This window comes from Desmodus rotundus, chromosome 2 (assembly GCF_022682495.2).
Source record: "Desmodus rotundus isolate HL8 chromosome 2, HLdesRot8A.1, whole genome shotgun sequence".
NCBI lineage: Eukaryota > Metazoa > Chordata > Mammalia > Chiroptera > Phyllostomidae > Desmodus > Desmodus rotundus.
This window is the reverse complement of record NC_071388.1, coordinates 171,229,606-171,249,424: the sequence shown is the minus strand read 5'-3', so window position 1 is coordinate 171,249,424 and position 19,819 is coordinate 171,229,606. Positions and strand designations below refer to the sequence as shown.

Sequence of the window (19,819 nt, the reverse complement as noted above, 5' to 3'; positions counted from 1 at the left end):
TTATCTTGCTGGTAGGCATGCTGCCTCTGCCCCCTTTCACTTCACCTTGCTTGGCTCTGGGCAGATGACTGGTTAGCCAATGATGAGTAAGATTCCTCAAAGGATGGATGACCTAAGACAGACATAGTCATGAAGGGGCCCTCAGAGAAGGACTTGGGGTGCTATAGAAAAAGGGGGTGATGGATCCTCGCCCCTTGGCATTACATAGCCTGAGTCCTCAATCTGTCTGCAAGAAGATTGTAAGGCAGCTAATCTCTTGGCTGCCTTACTTCCCCTCCCTGATTTAAGCCTGAAACAATGCCAGAGGTGGGTGAAGCCCTGTGCTTGGAAAGGGCGGGTTCCCTAAGGTGATCAGAGCTAAGAAAGAATGCATAAAATCCTATGAAACCTACTTAGCTAATACCCTTAAGTTAAATGATAAGGGTCCAAGCATGAAATGAGTTTTTTCCCTCAAAGTTTTATGGCCCTTTAACTATCTGACCCTGACTCAGAATAAGCCCTTACAGTTCTTTGAATGTTATCTATTATTTGATCATTTCTGCCCGACAATGGTTGATGAGTTTTACATATACACCCTGTATTCCTATGCAAATTAAACCAAATAAAAGCCTGTCTAGGCCGGAGATGGGACCAGCCCTCTCCTTCACTGAGAGAGAGGCCATGTCATGCTTTTTCCTCCACAAGATTTCAGTAGTCCGTGTGAATTTGTCTCGTCTCCTTCATAACACCGAGGACACTGCAGGCCGGTGTCTACATCAGCTGGTGCTAGAACAGGGATCCAGGGCTACACGAGCCTACAACACACCAACTTGGTTGGAATATGCCCATAAGCCCAGTCAAGGGCCCATGACACAGTGCTTTTCGGTTAGGTCGTAGGGTATGTTTGATTTCAGAGGAAAAAGATTTTCTTCCTAGGTCGCCCTCTCTTGCGACCGTTTTGCAACTGTACCCTCTTTAAGCAGGAGCCTCGCTCTCTCTACCAAGCACCTGCTACAATCTCACAGGCATGGGTTGAGCCTTTGCCACAAGGGTGCTCGCCGCTAGAAGACACCTGTGACAGGATTAGCTGGACTTGGTCCAGGACAGGACAGTAGGTTTCTAGACAGCTGCAAGCAAAAGTCCACACAATGAGAGGCACACTGTAAAAACACTCAAATATATCAACTAGTTACAAGACAATTTCAAATACTTTCTTATGAGCCACCTCTTATGGTCCTTTCGATTTTGCCTTTTCCCTCCATCCGTTTGTATAAGGAAAAGCGGATTGCGAATGAGTGTTTTGTTTTCAACCGGACTCATTTCAACCCACCACACTATATCCCCCAATAGCTAACTGTTAGGGTTCAGGACAGGTGGCAGAGTCTGAAAAGACAACAATCAAAAGTAAAAAGGAGCCTTTGAATAGCAAGAATGGGTTCTGGCTATCTAAAGAGCAGGAAGTTTACCCACAGGTGTTACAGCAGCTCCCCCCAGGGAGTGCGTTATGAGGTAAAGGAACAGCATCTTATTTGGCTTTTACGAACTAAAAATAATACTACCCTGCTTTTCCTGACAAGGGAACCTTAGATATCGAGGTTAGGGAAGATGCAGGCGATAAGTTAAGATCTTTAAAGGACAATGGTGTTTCTATAGGGGCCCAAAACTTAATAACTTGGGGGCTAGTCAGGACTGGTCTCCTGCCCATATTGGCTAAGAGACCAGAGCTAGTCACAGAGGAGGATGAAGAGTCTAGTTCAGAGGACGAAGTCATATATGATGTAGTGGAAGAACCAGCTATGAAAGTTCTGCCTACAGCCCCACTGGAGGACCTGCCTCACAGCCATCTCTCCTCACTTCAACCCTGGCAGCATTCCTCCTTGCAGAATGACTCTCCACCAAGAGAGCCAGAAGACTTAGACAGATATCCTGTTAGGGCCATGTGACGGTGCCTTCGGCAGGCAGCAGGTGCTGGGGATTTAGATGCCCTTTCAGCCTTCCCCATTATAGTCAAGGGTCAAAGAAATGTCCATGAACCCCTTCCTTTTTCCCTTTACAAGGATCTAAAAAGGAGCGTTAGAGAAAATGGTCCTCAGTCTCCCTATACTAACGGGCTATTTCAAGCCATCACTGAGAGCTATAGAATAGCCCCTTGTGACTGGATGGCTCTGGCCAGGACAGTCTTAACCCCAGCTCAGTTCACAGTCTGGCATTAGGAGTACTCTCAGCGAGCCGGCCACCAAGCACCGAGAATGCACAAATGAGTAATCCTGTCACCCTCCCTATGTTACCTGGGTCTGGTGATTTTGCCACCACTGTGGATCAAGCCAGGCTTGATCTTCATGCTTTTAGTTAAAGTGCTCAAATTGCTCTCAGAACCATGAAAGTTGTGCCTGATTCTCAGGCCAGGGAAACTTCTTCCTTTACCAATATCCATCAGGGTGCTGTGGAGGCATATATTGACTTTATTGATCACCTCCTAGAAGCTACTGAAAGGCAAAAAGATAATGACAGGGCAGCCAAAGCTCTTTTGTGTCAGCTAGCTTATGAAAATGCTAACAAAGACTGCAGGACCATTACAGGACCCCTGCGAGCTACCACCAGAGACATCAGTGAGTTTGTCAAGGCTTGCCAGGATGTCAGCACACAGCAGCATCACGCTTCTCTCTTGGCTGCTGCAATTAAGGGAGATTCCAGATGTTACAATTATGGAAAGCCCGGTCACTTGAGCAAGGACATTCATCCACATGGAAAGGGGAAAAAGGTAATGACAAGCTTCCCCTCAAGGACTGTCCGTGCTGTGGCAAGGGCAGACATTGGGCAAAGGAATGCCACTCTAATTTTGACAAAAACGGCCAACCTATTCAGGGAAACTTCTAAGGGGGCACCCGCCCCAGCAGCCCCAACCCTAATCGGGGCTTTTAGAATAGCAATCAAATCAGGGAATGCAGATAAATGCACAGTTTCTGACCTTCAAGCAGCCACCCGTGGAAGCCCAGGGCTGGCCTTGGTCACCACCAATGAGCTCATCTTAAAGGAACAGGATCAAATAATTATAGCAATGACTGTTGTCTGGGGACCTTTACCCCCAGGAATGATCGGTTTAATCTTATGGAGATAGAGTATCACTACCAAAGGTATTTTTGTTCAGCCATGGATCATTGACTCAGACTATGAAGGTCAAATTGAAATCATGCCTTCAAATTAATCCACCCAAGGATTTAACTCTTAATTGCCTTCAAGAACTCCTGGGAGCAATTAACTGGGTGCAACCCAACTTTGGAATACCTATCCAATAATTAATTTATTTGTTTAATGCCCTTAAAGGGGACCTGGATCTTAATTCCCCCAGAAAACTGTCCTCCAAGGCCCTACAAGAATTTACTGTAGTAAATAAACATATTTAGCAGCAGCAACTAACTAGAATTAACTCACAGTTTCCTGTCAGGCTTTTCTGTTTCCCAACCTTAGGCACCACAACAGGTCTTATAGGACAGCTATCACCCCACTTAGCAATGATAGAGTGCCTTTTTCTGTCTCATCAACCACAACACACTATTACCACCTATATAACTGCAATGTGCCATCTTATTACAAAAGGACATGAACAAACACAACAGTTTGGATATGACCCTGCGTTTATTCACATCCCCTTAACTCAAGTCTATTTACAACAATTGCCAGCTCAATCTTTAGAGTTTCAGTGGGCCATAGCTGACTATGTAGGAGGACTAGAAATTAACCTGCCCTCAGATAGATTGTTTCAAAACATTCCATTCCTTCAAATAAGGCTAACAGAAAAGGTCAGCCCAACACCAATAACTGGGGCAAGAACTGTGCTTCTTGACGGATCTGGAAAAAACAGATGGGCTGCTATTGCCTGGCAAGAGGGCAAAACTGGAGAAATTTTGTATCCTTAGGCCATTCCTCTACCCAAAGGGCCGAGATTTTTGCTGCAATCATGGCCCTGTGGCAATGGTCCCAGGAACCTTTGAATATAGTCTGTGACTCAGGATATACTATTTATACTATTCTGCATCTAGATCCAGCATTAATTAAGACTTCTATTGACCCCAATCTATTTAACCTATTTTTGACCCTACAGTCCCTCCTTGACAAGAGAGAACACTCCCTCTTCATTATGCATATTCTATCCCATTCAGGCTTGCCTGCCCCCTGGTGGATGGTAACAATAAGGCAGATGCTTTAGTTAGTGTCCTTACTGCCTTCCAGCAAGCAGCAGCTTCTCATCAGTTTTTTCATCAAAACAGCCAGGCGCTCTGAAAGCAATTTGATATTCCTCGCTCCCAAGCTAAGCAAATTATTACAGAATGTCTTGATTGCCAAGCCTAGCAAGGCACCCCCATATACAGGAGTTAATCCTCAAGGACTAAGTTCTCCAATAATTTGGCAAACAAATGTCACTCATTACTCTCTCTCTTGAGAAATTAAAATATGTTCATATTTCTATTGATACTTACTTTGGTGCCCTACCTGTATCTGCTTTAACAGGAAAATCCAATAAAAATATACAAGCCCATTGGCTTAAGCCCGTTAGTCATTTAGGACGGCCTCAGCAAATTAAAACTGATAATGGCCTGGATACCTTGCCCATTCTACTGAGGTCTTCCTTCAGCGTTGGAATATCCAACACAAAACAGGAATAACTTACAATCCAACTAGTCAGGAAATTGTAGAACAGGCTCATCACACTTTTAAGAATCTTCTTAAAAAACAAAAAAGGGGGAGTCATGAGTCCTCCCCCCAAAATTTGACTATGTTAGCCATGTTTACCTATACTTTTCTAATTGTGATGAATCTCTCTGTACTCCAATTGAAAAACATTTTCAGACAAAAAAGTCAAAACCGCCTTACCCTCAGATTTTATACAGAGATCCGCTGGGAGATGACTCTTGGCAGGGCCCTGTAGAACTCCTAACATGGGGAAGAGGGTATGCAAGTGTTTACATTCCCACTGGTGCTGTCTGGCTACCAGCCAAAAGAATAAAGCCTTATCTTGAGCGAAATAGACACCAAGCTCTGCCACCTGGAGGAGAGAACCAATCAGCTGACAGACCAGATGACCCAGCTGACCCTGAACAACCAGAAGGAAAACGGACACCCATGCCGTCACACATGGGTCTGGGTCCGTCAGCGCAGGAGGATGGGGCTTGCCCCAATGGCAGGGACTGAGGCCCAAGAGCCTCCTGCAGAAGGAAACAACCCCTCAATGCCCCATAATGTTCCCTTTAGGCATGTCCCCACCACATGGGGGGGACATCAAGGCTCTTAATGCTTGAGCCGAGGAGATCTTGCTAAAACAAAGTGGAGGACACACCAGAAAACAGGTTTATCGCTTACCTGGCAGTGCTGTCAGCCAATTTGACCAAAATTTTGCTTTTAATTGCTACTATACCTTGCCTATGTGGGGCAGGGCCTAGCTATTGAGGGTAATTCCTCTTATACCTATTGATGTCACATTATTGATCCACCAGATTTAAACTACATACTGGTGGAATGTTGAACCTCCATTTTCCACTAACAATACTCAATGGACTGGAGAAGTGTGGATGCCCCCTGATGGCCCACTAGAAGAAAACAAACACTGGTTACCAGTGCCAAAAAATACTGTTTATGCTGCTGAGCACTTACCATTTTGTTTTTCTGTCCCTATTAACACTTTATGCTTTCCTTTGAAGGAGCAACTTTATGCTGGAAACAAAGAGCAATGCAGTGACTACTATCAGCTCTCCCTGGTGGCCACGGTTGGCCTGTGCACCCAGGAGGAGGTTTACCATACTGTCAATCCCCCTCCAGTTCCTCCTTCTCTTAATCTTTATTTGGGCTTTACAATGTATATGGAAGTTGTTTTCTCGAGATCCAGTTCTGGAAAAGCAAATACTAGGTTTCACTGGCTTAACAACCACAACTGCATTCACAAAAAAAGGGGAAAGATGTTGGGAACTGCCCTGCCTTGTTTCAGAAGCTGTAATCCCCTATGGCTAAGGCTGAGTAAAAAGACCTTGGGACCCTAAGCCACTTGGGAGACAGAGCTTATCTTCCTGGCAGGGGCGCTGCCACTGCCCCTTTTCACTTCACCCTTCTTGGTCCCAGGAGGATGACTGGTTAGCCAATGACGGGTAAGATTCCTCAAAGGAAGGACAACCTAAAACAGGCACAGTCACAAAGGGGCCCTCAGGGAAGGACTTGGGGGGCTATATAAAAAGGGGATGATGGACCCTCGCCCCTCAGCTTTGACATAGCCTGAGTCTTCATTCTGTCTGCAAGAAGTCTCCTAATCTCTTGGCTGTCTTACTTCCCCTCCCTGACTTAAGCCTGAAACAATGCCAGAGGTGGGTGCAGCCCTGTGCTGGAAAGGGCAGATTCCCTAGGGCAATCAGGCCTTAGAAAGAATGCATAAAATCCTATGAAACCTACTTCACTAATACCCTCAATTTAAATGATAAGGGTCCAAGCTTGAAATCAGTTTGTTCTCTCAAAGTTTTATGGCCATTAACTATCTGACCCTGACTCAGAATAAGCTCTCCTAGTTCTTTGAATGTTATCTATTATTTGATCATTTCTGCCTGACAATGATTGATGACTTTTATGTATACACCCTGTATTCCTAGGCAAATTAAACCCAATAAAAGCCTGTCTAGGCAAGGGATGGGACCGGCCTTCTCCATCACTGAGAGAGCTGCCATGCCATCCCTTTTCCTCCACAGGATTTCTGTAGTCCGTGTGAATTTGTCTCGGCTCATCCATAATGCCATGGACAAGACGTCCCAGTGTTCCCGTCATACTGTGTAAGTATAATACATTTTCTGCGTCTAGGCAGCTCAGTCTAGGCTCATTGCTGCTGCTGTGATCTTGCCTCTTCTGTCTTAACAAACATATTTTCCAAATCACCTACACTAGTGTCATGAAATATTTCCCACATGAAGTTGAGCACCTACACATTCCAGACATGCCCACCCAGACCTGCCTTGGTCTAGTCTCATCGGTGACAGCTTCACTGTGGGAAAACTTGGGTTCCCTTCAATCTCATATTTAAAGCCTTAAATAAATTTTCCATTCCAGAAGCTCACTTGGGAGATTGCTCCATATTTCATGGGTGCAATTACTTAGTTCTGGGAATAAGTCAGTTCAGGTTAATTGCTCAGCCCAATTTGAACAGGCAGTGATGCAAGGCGGCTCCCAAAGAGAAGCCGTTATTATAGAAGCAAACACTCATGTATGTAATGAGTGATATGTCTATTTAAAAAAAATAGGTTAATGGTCAGGGCAAATTATAAACCATAGTTGAAATATATAAAGCTCTCAGTTAAGATTTTTATATATAAGGCTCAGGGGGATTTTGCTGGAATGAAGGCAAGCACTCACAATCTGATAGGTACTTCTGGTCTTCAATTCAAATGCCTTTGAGAATGTCATCAGGTTTTCAGGTAAATTCCTGTGTTGCTTAAATACATACCATCAGTCACTGAATTGTTTAAATAGGAACAGGTGTGGCGATTTCTCTGAAGTTGATGTATCTCAAAAAACAAGACAAAGGATGGGAGATAAAAGGTACATTGGGCTAAAGGATTATAGCCAAATATATAAGAAAACTAGGAAAATTTAGCATCTAGTCCAGTTTCCAGGTGAAATATAGAACTTTACAGACAATTAACAGCTAGCATCTAACATCCACAGCTGTGTGTGATCGTTTCTGTTGAAACATGATTTTTCTCCCATTTTCACCCTCATTTTTATCAAAGATAGCCAAATTAAGACTGATTATTGGCTGATTACTTATAAGTCTAGTTATTTAAGTTTGACCCCATTATTTGCATAAACACAAGGACAACAATTGATCGTAGGTCTCCATGAAATGGGCGGGCAGCTCGCTTGGTTAGAGCACATCCCAATATGCCAAGGTTGCATGTTTGGTCCACGGTCAGGGCAAATGCAAGCAACCAGTGAATACATAAATAAGTGCAATAACAAATCGATCTTTTTATCTCTCTCTCAATTTTTCACATCAATCAATAAATTAAATTAAATCAAAATTTGCTTTGCTGAACTCCCAGAAAGAATCTCCAGATGGAACCTTAATTAGCCTCCCAAGCCTAAGAAGACAAGCCTCAGAGTTCCCATCAGATTTCGCCTGCAAGACCTATAAATGCAGTGAATCACTCAGGTTCTCGAGGTCCCCCAAAATGTCTTGTGCTTCTTCCTTTGCCATCTCCCCAAGAAAGCAACCTTTGTTCCTTACCTGACAAAGTTGCTGTGAATTATGTAAGCGAGATGCCAGGCTGTTTTTCCAAGGGGACTTTATTGGTTCCAAAGTCAATCTCAATTCCTTAAAGTTTTCTGGTGACATCTGAGTCTATGTATGTCTCCTTCAAACATGACATTTCAGTCCAAGTCTTGGTAAATAAATCCAGTTTCCAGTTGTTACTGGTTGTAAGCAGAACAGATTCTTACAAAATTCATACAAACAACCATACTGAAGGCTTCTCTGTCTGAGTCTCTTTGGCAGGAAATGGGGCAGGATCAAAAGTTCTCTCTGAGTTTTGTTTCTAAAACAACAGCTTAAAATCACTGTCCCAAAAGGGCTGCTTCAGGGTTGCAAAATTTTGCTTCCCTTCAGTAAGTATTGAAATAAGTGCTCGATAATGTTTATTATCATCATTATCATCATTACTGTTGCCATTATCCTATAGACTTACTTGTTATTTCATTTTGACCTTGTTTTTTAAGTAAAAACTAACTAATGATTTGTTTCTTTGAACCAGATTTGGAAAATGTTCTATATATTTTAATTAATTAAAATAAATAGAATTTTAGCATTAATCTCAATTTTAGTATAAAAAAAGGCTGAAAAACCTTGGATACTAAAAATCTGGGAACTCTTGCAAATCAATAAAAAAAAATACACTCACCAAAATATAAAATTGCACAAAGAACTGGGCTAGTAATTTACACACAAAAAATAAACAAATGGTTAATAAAGAAAGAACATTTAACTTTACTGTTTCTCAATGTACAGCAAATTAACATTGTGCCTTGTGAAACTGACAGAAAAAAACATAAATGAGTCATTGAAGGAATACTATCACAAACTGAAAGTCACATGGTGAGAAATTGATATAAAAATATAACTTTTAACAATGGCATTCTATCCTAAAATCATTTCAGAAAATAATCACGATATGAAATGTGTAAAAATTTGTCTTCACCTTTGAGACATTGAGCAATCAGAGAGCAGCTCCATTAAGCAAATCAACATGTTTTGTATAAATTAGAGGGAAGAAACAGATTTTCACAGGAAGCTACTGAATAACTGATTTTTCTAAACAACTGAAGGAAACCAAAGTTTTCCCATCCTGAGATGTTTTTTGGGATATTATTTTTAAGCTGTTCATTAAGCAACAAGTCTGGTAAGGAGTCTTTGACCTCATTCCCACTCCAGCCCAGGATCCTGGCTGGAACAGAGAGACCCTCGCAGGAAGAGAGTCTTGGCTTGATGACCTTAAGAAACTTCACCCTAGTGTTCTCAGAAGACTCCAAGCCTACTGGCTAGATTACCTTTGTGTCCCTTTGTTTCTGAGTTGCCTAACAAGAATTTTTCTCATATGTGTTTTCTTCTTCCTCATCACCTTTACGTAAGCTAGAAGAACTGACCGGGTGATAGGAAAACTATTCAAGTTTTCTCTTATTTCTGACATGCTGTTCCAGGAGAATCACTGGCTGGGACAGCACTGCTCCCTGCACTGCCCTGCTGCAGCTGACAGGCAGGAATGTCTCACTGCAGCCAGCAGAGAGGGGAAGCATTTCACCCTGGCAGCCCTCTGCCCAATTATGCGTGGTGTTGATGGAAGCTGGAAGCGTTGACAGTCCTTTTCTCTCCTGTAAATTTATATTAGCAATGAACAATATTTGTGAAATGAGGTCCTTGGGTCTTGCAACTCAGGTTATCTTTATCACTCCTTCTCTCCCAGAGATGATTATTTTTTTCTTCTATGTCTATATTTCTTTCATGTCATTTCTCATCAGAAGAATATGCATTAAAGCAAGAAGTCAAGCAAAAACTCCCTGTTAAGCCTGTGATTTGAGCCGGCCTCATAGGGAGTTAAGTGGTTCTTTCCAGGAGGGTGTCTGTGTAGAAACACTTTGCTGGAGGTATTTTTATGAACACTGACTGAGATTTTTTATTTTGTCTTTTTCTGTGCCCTAGAGCTTGGCTTTGTGACCAGAAGACATATTTTCTCTGGTCTCTACCATCTGGAAGGTGCACTTACCCTTGCCAGGGTGCACCTAAGGACTGTGGCCTAGACTGACGTCCCAGATGTCTTCTAGTCAGGTTATACCAGATCTGAGGGGGAGTTTGCCATCAGAGGCCCCACCCAATAAGGGCTTTTTGTCACCTAACCATTCATTATCATATTTTCCGACTCCATGATGCACCGGACCCTAAGACGCACCTAGGTTTTAGAGGAGGAAAATAAGAAAAAAAAATCTTGAAGCAAAAAATGTGGTCCTACTCCTGCCTCCTGTGACCCCGCTCCACAACCGTGACCCCCCACCCACAACCACAGCCAGCCAGGTAGGCTACATTCAGACTATAAGATGCACCCCCATCTTCCTCCCATTTTCGGGGGAAAAGGTGTGTCTTATAGTCAGAAAAAAATATGGTACTTGTTTGTGCTAGAAATTGTGATTTCAGGAGCACGTGTCCAGTGCCACAAATGAGAGGGTTTGTGGCTGGAAGTGTCTCACACGCTGCCCTAGACCAGAGACACCATATGCACTCCACCGTCCTCACCACCTGCATGACTGAGGTCTGTGCTGTGACCCTTGGGATCTCTGAGGGCTTTGCATCTCTTTTTGGAGGCCTTTTCTGCTTCCTCGGTGAAGCTATGAAAGGCCTACTGGTTTGCATCACTATTAAAATCCCATCGTTACTGGCCAGACAATATAGATGTTGAATTGGAGAAAAGGTACTTCTAAATTAGAAATCAATGTAGAGCTCTCATAGTACACAACTGTTTATTGGTACTGACCATTTAAGAAAAATAGATGCAGAGAAGTATAGCCAGTCTGAAGGCTTTACACTGTGCTTTTGAGCTTCTGGGAGTCTTACAGATGCTAATGTAAACATTAAGTAGATTGACAGCTGTGAGAGGGGAGGACAGAAGTGGAGACTCTTTGAAGAAGGTGAAGGGATTAAAGAACATGTGTGAGGGACCCGTGGAGATGGACAACGGTGTGGGCAATGTCTGTGGAAACGGGGTTGGAGGGGGCGGCAGGCTGGGTGGAGAGGGGCAAAGAGAGAGCATTGGGACAATCGTAACAGCATAAATAGTAAAAAGAAAAACAAAACATTCAATTAAATGTAAACAGATTAATTAACAAGAGAAATTAAAAAGGCACAAGGTAAAATTAAAGATTTCCCAACAGGATGGAAACATTTTAAAGGTAATTGAGGTATAACTTTGTGCGATTTGGTATGTTTGAACAGGTTTTAAAAGATTTAACAGGTGATCAGGAATTCAACAAAATTGGAAGTTGATTTTTTTAAAGTCTAATGGGATTTTTGTTTTCCTTTCTGAAAAGGGGAACTTTTAACTCCTGTGCCTTAGCCCCTTCCCCCTTTCTAGGCTCCTCAAACTTGTCAAGAACAATTGAGAAGTCTTGTGTGCTCCCTACAATTATTAGTAATTCCATTTGTGATCTACGTTTGTGATCTACCCACATTGTTTGTGACATATGTGTATGCATAGAATCATAGAGGGTATTCGTAGGTTGTAATATCTGTTTGACTCAAGGAAATCGAGCAGTTGTATAAATTAAGAACCATAGCAGAACTTAACTCGAGTAATGTTGAGGACCACAATACAGGGAAAAAGTTGATATTACGCTAGTTTAGGTTTGGTTTGGCTAGATAGGTATGTCTTTTAGAGTTATTAATGTTGAATAAAGTATTTTTACCTTACTTAGGTTTACAAAATAAGCTCATGCTACCTGTTACAAAATTTGTCAGGAGTTGGACTCTGAAATCTCAAAGTTGGTGAAAACTAATAGAGATACAGTGTTTGCTCTGCTCTCGCCAGATGGGCAGCATCTTCCTCTTCTATTCAAGCATTTATGCAAATAACCAGGCTAAATTTATTGAAACCAGACTTACACAATAAATTAGTCTTCATCCAGATATCTTTGAGAAAAGTGGAGGTGATTTTAGAAAGAGAAATTGTGTTTTCATAGAAAATGTTATGCACAGTAAAGAAAGTTAGATTCTAGTTTAGGTTTCCGAGTTTTATTTTTCACCTATAAACGGGACCAGATCCTGAATTTTTCTAGTTTTCTTAAATATTGGGCTACATCCTCTGAACTGTTTTGTTTTTCTCCCATCCCTGGCCTTGGAAGAATTGGGAATTAAAACTTTTGTTCTGAGCCTTGCGAAAACAAATTGCAGCTAAATGACTTGATGTGAACTTCCGTGAGGTTGTCACAGCAGATCACACGTAAATGATCTCAGGGACTGACGCTCCATAAACACTGCAGAGTTTACCTGACACCCGATGACATCATCAGTGACATTCAAATTTCAGTTCAAGATAACCTGTCAGAGTGTCTCTGCCCGCCTTCACTCTATTTGAAGATAATCCACGATGGACATCTAGAAATCTTTTGACTGCTTGTCTTCGGAAATCAAACGAAGTTACAGTCCTTCAGTGGGACCTTTCAGCTTACTGACCTGACTTATTTTCCAAGGCAGGAATGAAGGGAACAAACATTTGGCTTCCCTGAAGCTCCCCTTTCGGGATATTGACCTTAAGCTCTTTGTTAAGAAACAAGGCTCATAAAGAGCCTTTGATTAGCACCCCTTTTCCTGCCCTGGAGGATGCTTAGCAAGAATGGTCCTGCCACGTTTCTTTGCTCTTCCTCAACTACTTGTAACTATCCCTTCTCACTTCTGAAACCTAATGTTTCTCTTTTTTTTTCTTCTTTATCCCAAATTGTCTTATACACCCAATGTTTTTTCATTTGCTTTCAAATTGTCATGGTCATAAGAATTCTCCTTGCGTATGTAATAAAGTGGTGATTTTTTTTCCTGTTAATCTGTCACTGTTATTTTGGATATTTGTCTAGCAGTAGTTCGAAGGTGGGAGTAAAAATATTAATAATTTTTTGCCCTTGCATAGCTTTAAAAGGAGGTATTTTGAGGTGTGAATCTTTCTTTCTTTCTTTCTTTCTCTCTCACTCTCTGTGTCTATCTTCCTTTTTTTGCTATACTTTTCAATCACTGACAAAGAATTGTGAACATTCGTAGCATTAAGTTTAGGGCATTAAAAGGAAAGCTCGAAGAAGATAGCAGTTCTATCTGTCTTGTTCTTTGCTATTTCCTTAGATACCAGAATATTGTTTTTTATATAGTTGATGCTCAATAAATATCTCCATGTGGTAAATTGATAGGGTATTTTATCTTACACTTTCAAATTTTCATAAGACATTTGGAGTAAGTATATTTTTATTTTAATAAAGATATATATACTTATGAGAATAAAGTTTTTAAATCTCCAAAAGAAAGTTTATCTGTTCTCAATATTTTTATGATTCTTACCAAAAATCTGGCCATGTCTGCCTGCCAACCATTCTTGTTTTTGTAGCTGTGTCGTGTGTCATAAAACAAAGGGAAACAGATCATCATAAAACTGCTCGAGTGAGTGAGCCATTTTTCTTCAGAATTTCAAATGACATTGAACAATAGTTTCCCTGGTTTCTCATAAAAAAGAGTAGTGAAAACATGGGCTTGTGTTTAATAAAGGGATTTGAAAATAAAATAAATATTTTAAATAAAAAGCTATTATCCAGATTGGTGGGAATGTAATCAAGGAAAGAATGAGGGTGGTGGCTGGTCTCTTCTACTCTGAAGTTCTGGGCAGGGTCCCGTCCTCAGTCAGGGTCTCTGAGTGCAGGATCTCTCAAGGGATGAGCTCCCTGCCCAAGTCTGAAACAAGAGGAATGGGGAAATGAGGATTGTCCTCTCTGAGGTCAAACTCCCTTAACATTCTTTATAATAAAGATAACTTATGGTGTAAGTAGTTGCCCCTCAAACACAACATGTAAATTATATGGTGGTGGAGTTGGGATTCAAAGTAGGCATATGTACGGACAATGTTCCAGGAAGGTTCAGAATTAAATACTGTGGTGTGAGAATGGACTTCTCATGCAATTTGCCAGTGTCTGTCCTGGTGGTGGAGGTAAGCTTGAGGTTGAAAATACGTTGTGTCTGTGGGCCTATGAGATTACTCATTATAATGACATTAGAGTCACTGAGTCCCACTGTGGTTAAGGGAAGGACAGTCTATCCTGGGGAATTAGAGGGCTTGTTCCTATATAAACCTGAAGTAAACAAAGACCAAACTTTCCTAGTTTACACCATTCTGTGTTCACACAGATGGGCATGATTCATCATATATGTACATTAATATAGTACTAGTAATAATAAATTAATAAAAACAGTGTTACAAAATAATTAAGATGACAGGAGCAGACAATTAAGAATCTAAAATTTTTAAGTATAGAAAATATATAGAAGCACAGCAAATGTAACCTGGATGACTAAAGAATAACACAGTTTTTAAATACATAAACTTCAAATCTCAACGTTCCAATGCACAAGCAGGGTCCTGAATGACACAGAAACACTAACATCAAGATTATTCCTTTCCATTGTCTTCTGAGACTTGACATTCTTTGAAAGGGCCTGTAGGCAGTTAATCTGCAGAAAGAGATCATTTACTGTAACCCAGGGGAGCTCAGAGTTGGTTAATCTCCCTCAGGGTCAGGGCTGTTCACTCACTCCCTGCTATTGTGCTTCTCCTTCCCACTCCCTTTCCTCTCTTTGTGTCCCACTCTTGAGGTTTCTACACTTCTATGTTAACCCATCCATACTGCAATGAAGAAGAGATCCACTACAGTCTTTAAAATAATGCAATGGGACCACAATGACACATGGCAAAATTGTTAAGCTGAAGGATTCTGGAGTTAAATTTCATAATTGTAAGTTATTTAAACACCCTGTGTGCTACCATAGAGTTGGTGCAAAAATCAAAGGAGTTCATTTGGTTAAACCCTTAAATAACACAATAGTTTTTGTTCATAGTGGCTTTATCATTCTGTGTTAAATAAAATACTACTTCTAATAAAATGTGAATTTTAAAAGAATATGTGGTGAGCAAGCAAGACAAAGGCATTCCTCACTGTTGGGTGCATGTTACACGTGGCAGAACCTGGGGTGAGAGGTGGGGCAAATGCGATAGGCTTTTCCCTCCACTGATCAAATTCCATCTCACAGGAGGCCTGCCTTTTCTATCTGGACTTTTTTCTGACGCCAAACACATTTGTTGTGTGAGCTTTCTCTGGGGCAGCAAAATATTGGTTCGAAGATTCATACCTAACGTTGCAAAGCTTACAATGGTGTCGAGTGCTATCACAGCTTTCAGTTTAGTCAGTCACACCGTTCACATTAAAAAGAGCTGATGTTTCTGTCTATAAAGGGTAAAGTAGCCCTACCCCCAAATGAAGTTCATTTATTTGTTTTCTTCACCAGAAAAAGAAAATGGAGGCAAAAAGACGCTCCCTCTGAGAGGGAAATTCTGAAGACACATCACCATTTGTGCTTGGGACAGTCAGCTAAGAGAGCTGTGTGCTAAAATCCCCACATCTCACTAAAAGTGGTCACCCCCTTTGTGAGAAAGTCTATAGAAAAGAAAAATCCGAGTATGTACAAGGAGTGCTTTTAGTCTCACCTGGGTGCAGTATTAACACTGAATGGTTATTGAATCTGTACAGCTGTCACTGCAGTCAGCCAGAAAAGACCTTTTTTTGCCTTCATGCCCATTGGCTTTGAAAACTATACTATGAAAGAGAACAGTTTTGTTTCCTAAAAATAAAGGACAACCTGCTTTACTCAGGCTCTGATAAAAACAATCAAATGAAATGTTTTAAGAACTCACTTTTTAAAAAATATCACCTTGACGTGGAACTGTTATTTTACTTTCTTTTAGGCAGATTTTAGCATTTTTAAAATTAAACACTTGGGACAGAATACACAGTAAAAATAGCTTTTGTCTAATCTTTGTTGCTGTTATATATTCTAATTTAGTTTTAATTTAAAGTATTTGGAATCAAGGAGCAGTACACGAAATAAAATACTAAAATCCAAGTAACAATTATGTGTAACTAATCAGTGTTAACATTTCCATATTTCTATGTATTTTATAAAAGTATTTATATTATGCTATATAGTATTTAAAATAAATATATAGTATTTATGTACCATTCTGATATGAAGTATTACAAATAGAGTTAAAGGTCGTACTATTTTTTAAAGCCTTTCGAAGCTGTATTCCACTCTTTTCTTTCTAGATCAACACACTAACATAACTGTGTGTCCTTTTCCTACATACATATCTTCACTTAATACACAGTGTTATTTTTTATGTATTGCCTAACTTAGGTAAAGGACATTATTCTTGATTTTGCATTTTGTACTTACCAATATATGTTTTAGTTCTGGCTATGTTGATACATATTCATGAATATCTACTTTTTCAAACTATATTCTACCAAATGATTTTACCACAGTGTATTTATATAGTCCATGTTGGTGATTTTCAAATTGGTTTCAATGTTACACTCTTACAAAAATATTTCACTTGATATCATTGCATATTCTTACTGGTGCACAAATCCAGAGTGTAGTTTTTTTCTTAATGAAAAATAGAGGTAGAATATCTGGGTTTTAGATTATACATAATTTCAAAATTACTAGAGGGGGTGGCTGTGAAAATTGGTCCTATCTCACTAAGAAAGACAATTAACACTATCATTAACACTATACTTTAAATACGCTAGATAATGCAGATCAATTATTGTGACCTAAGATTGCACAGTACTTTTTAAAACAGAATTGTTACTCGCATGGCACTTACTTCTCTGAGTAAGACCCATGCTAGTAGGTAGATATATAAGAAACACCTATCATTCATGAATAAAAAGTAAAAGGGGTTACCTCTTTATTCATGCTTTAGAGACACATATACTTCCCAATTCTCACAGGAGCTAGAAAAATAAACTAAATAAGAATTGGAAAAAGCACATTAATGAAAGTGAATGTTCTAAGTAATCTCACATGCTACCTAATAAAATATCTAATCCTAGAAATCTAGAAAGAAATAGGTGGGAATTCAGTTTGCTTTATTTTTCTTCTTGGAATTTACATGTAAAAATACACATCAATAAGTAGCAGTAATTTGTGGTCATGTGCCACATAACCATCTTTCAGTCAGTGACCGACCACATACACTGTATCACAGTGGCCCCATGCAATTATAATGGACCTGAGAAATTCCTGTCCCCTAGTGACATCGTAGCCCTTGTAACATCCTATGCAACACATTACTCATGTCTGTGGCGACGCCTGTGTATTCCACATTGGTGTACGGTGATGCGCTAGGCCTTCACATCCACTCACTGTTCACTCACCTACACACCCAGAGCAACTTCCAGTCCTGCAAGCTCCATCTGTGGTAAGCCATCTATTCAATAAACCATTTTTAACTTTTTGTACCACATTTTTACTGTAACTTTGCTATGTTTAGATACACAGATATTTACTATTGTGTACAATAACCCACATTATTCAGTAATTAGCATGCTGTACAGGTTTGTAGCCTAGGAGAGAAGGGCACACAATATAGCCTAGGTGTGCAGTGGGCCATGTCCTCCAGGTTTGTGTACGTGCAGCCTAGGACGCGCACACAATAAAATCACCTAATGGCACATTTCTCAGAACAAACCCCCGTAGTTAAGTGACGCAGGACTGTGTTGGGAAATGCATTGCCTAAGTGCAGATGACACAAAGATTAGCTTCCTCAAAGATTTTAGTAGATGCGTTCTGCTTGATAAGGGAAAAGACCTTGCTCCAGGTATCCGTGTGTCAAAAATGACAGAGTGTTCTGTGGAGAATCTCATGAGGGGGCTAAAGCATCCTCAGCCATGGCTAGACCTTCACGCTTTCACCCGTCACCACTATTTCTCAGTAGCCATTCTCATTTAATATTAGCAAGCACTATCTTATTACTAAGAAATATGAACTAAACAAAAATAACATGATTCCAGTATTCAAACTTTTATGTCTATATTTAACTTGATTTAACCTAATTTGAGAAGAATTTGTTTTCCTACCGATGGAATCAGCTTGTCTGTGACCAGAAGTTTTCTGAAAAACCTGTATTTATTGCTATACTGCATAACAAGAACTTACTTTAATTTGCAACATAATTCAAGTCAAATTTTGTTTAATTTGTTTACACTGCAGCTGACCATCACTAAATTTCCTGAAAGCATGCTCCCCAAATTACTCCATCTCCTGCAATGATGTGCGTAGGAAGAAAAGGACAATAACGTACCAGGGAGACAGTGGACACCGGCCCAAGGATCCAATTTAGTCCAGGGCCCAGTGTTAGGTAATCTAATAAAATGGATGTAGTCTAGACAACACACCTTCAAGGGAAGAAGGCATGTGGGCAGGGAGTATACTGTTCATTTCTGCCTAGGTTATGCTTGATATTAAACCACCCCCCAAATCCACAGGGTTTTCACCAAGAGTTCATTTTCAATTATCTTTCCGGGTTCCATGTGTTGGTGCTCCATTTCTTCTTTACTGTGATCCGGTCTGAAAGGATAACCCTCATGTGGGACATGAGAGTCAACTCTCAGGAGTGGCAACTTTGTGAGGGTCAAGTGTTCTTTTTTATGGGGGAAACTATAATTTATTTTATTTTATAAAACCCTCTTATTTGGATGTTTGCTCCAGGAACAGATGCAAACATCAGAGTTTTACCGCCAGGCTTTAGGGGAAGAGTTTGAAACACATGGCAACAAAAAGCAAACAGTATTTATTGTTAACTAAAAGATGGCCCTAATTGATGTTTTCCTCTCATTTAAAAAAAGTCTATTTCTGCCGGTCTTAGCTACTCAGCTTAGCTTTTAAGTTCACACTATATTGCCTTTATTTTTGCTGTTCTCATTACTTGGACTATTCAGCTATCTTTGTTATGCTTGGTGAACAACTGTTTACTTTGGTAAGGCAGGCTTTGCTTCAAGCAGCTATCCTTCCTGATTTAGTCAATGTAGTCTATTCACTTCTCAACAAGAAGTAATATAGGGAACTAGAAATAAAAGAATTTATTATTGAAACTGGCAGAGAAAATGCAAAAAACCTGTAGGAACATAAATTAATAAATTTCTCCAAAAGCCATAAAAATCTACTTAGCTATTGCTTATTTTTTGAATCTGCACATTCTAGGAGCTGAACTAGTAATGTAGCAAAACCTGATACCAAATTGGGGAGAAATACACTCTCTTCAGTAGTTACCAAGGAGGAACCCAGAGGGAAGAACAGCAAATGTGTCTGAGCAAATAATAAAACCTAACACAGGGAGGAGTAGGAAAATAAGGAAAAGATTTCCCTTCTCCTGACATATATCTAATTGTCCCTGTTTCCTTATGAGATAAATTACTTTTGGAAATACTTGTTTAGAAATTACGAAAATGAAGGTACTTGATGGCTAAAAAAAGCAGTCCAAATATAAATCAGTCAGATACTCTGACTTCAAACTCATACTTAATACTGTGTGCAGGCATCTCAACTGTTACTGAAGTGAGTAAGATTCCAAATTTGGCTTAAAACAAGGCAACTGAACTGTAGCTGGCAGTGTTTTGATTCACAACTACATACGGGGTTCTTTTTCCATTTACTTTTTTCCTTACTCTTTACCCGGAG

The 19,819-nt window shown here is 40.3% G+C and overlaps 1 protein-coding gene and 1 long non-coding RNA gene across 6 annotated transcripts in view; both read left to right on the top strand.

Annotated features, from left to right (window-relative positions):
• Nucleotides 1-19,819, top strand: part of LOC128780253 (tissue factor pathway inhibitor) — a 320,921-nt gene that overhangs the window by 144,891 nt on the left and 156,211 nt on the right. The window lies entirely within an intron of this gene.
• Nucleotides 5,485-16,156, top strand: LOC128780257 (uncharacterized). Its single transcript, XR_008426193.2, has 3 exons — nt 5,485-6,785; nt 10,202-15,030; nt 15,581-16,156. It is a non-coding gene; the product is annotated as an uncharacterized lncRNA (long non-coding RNA).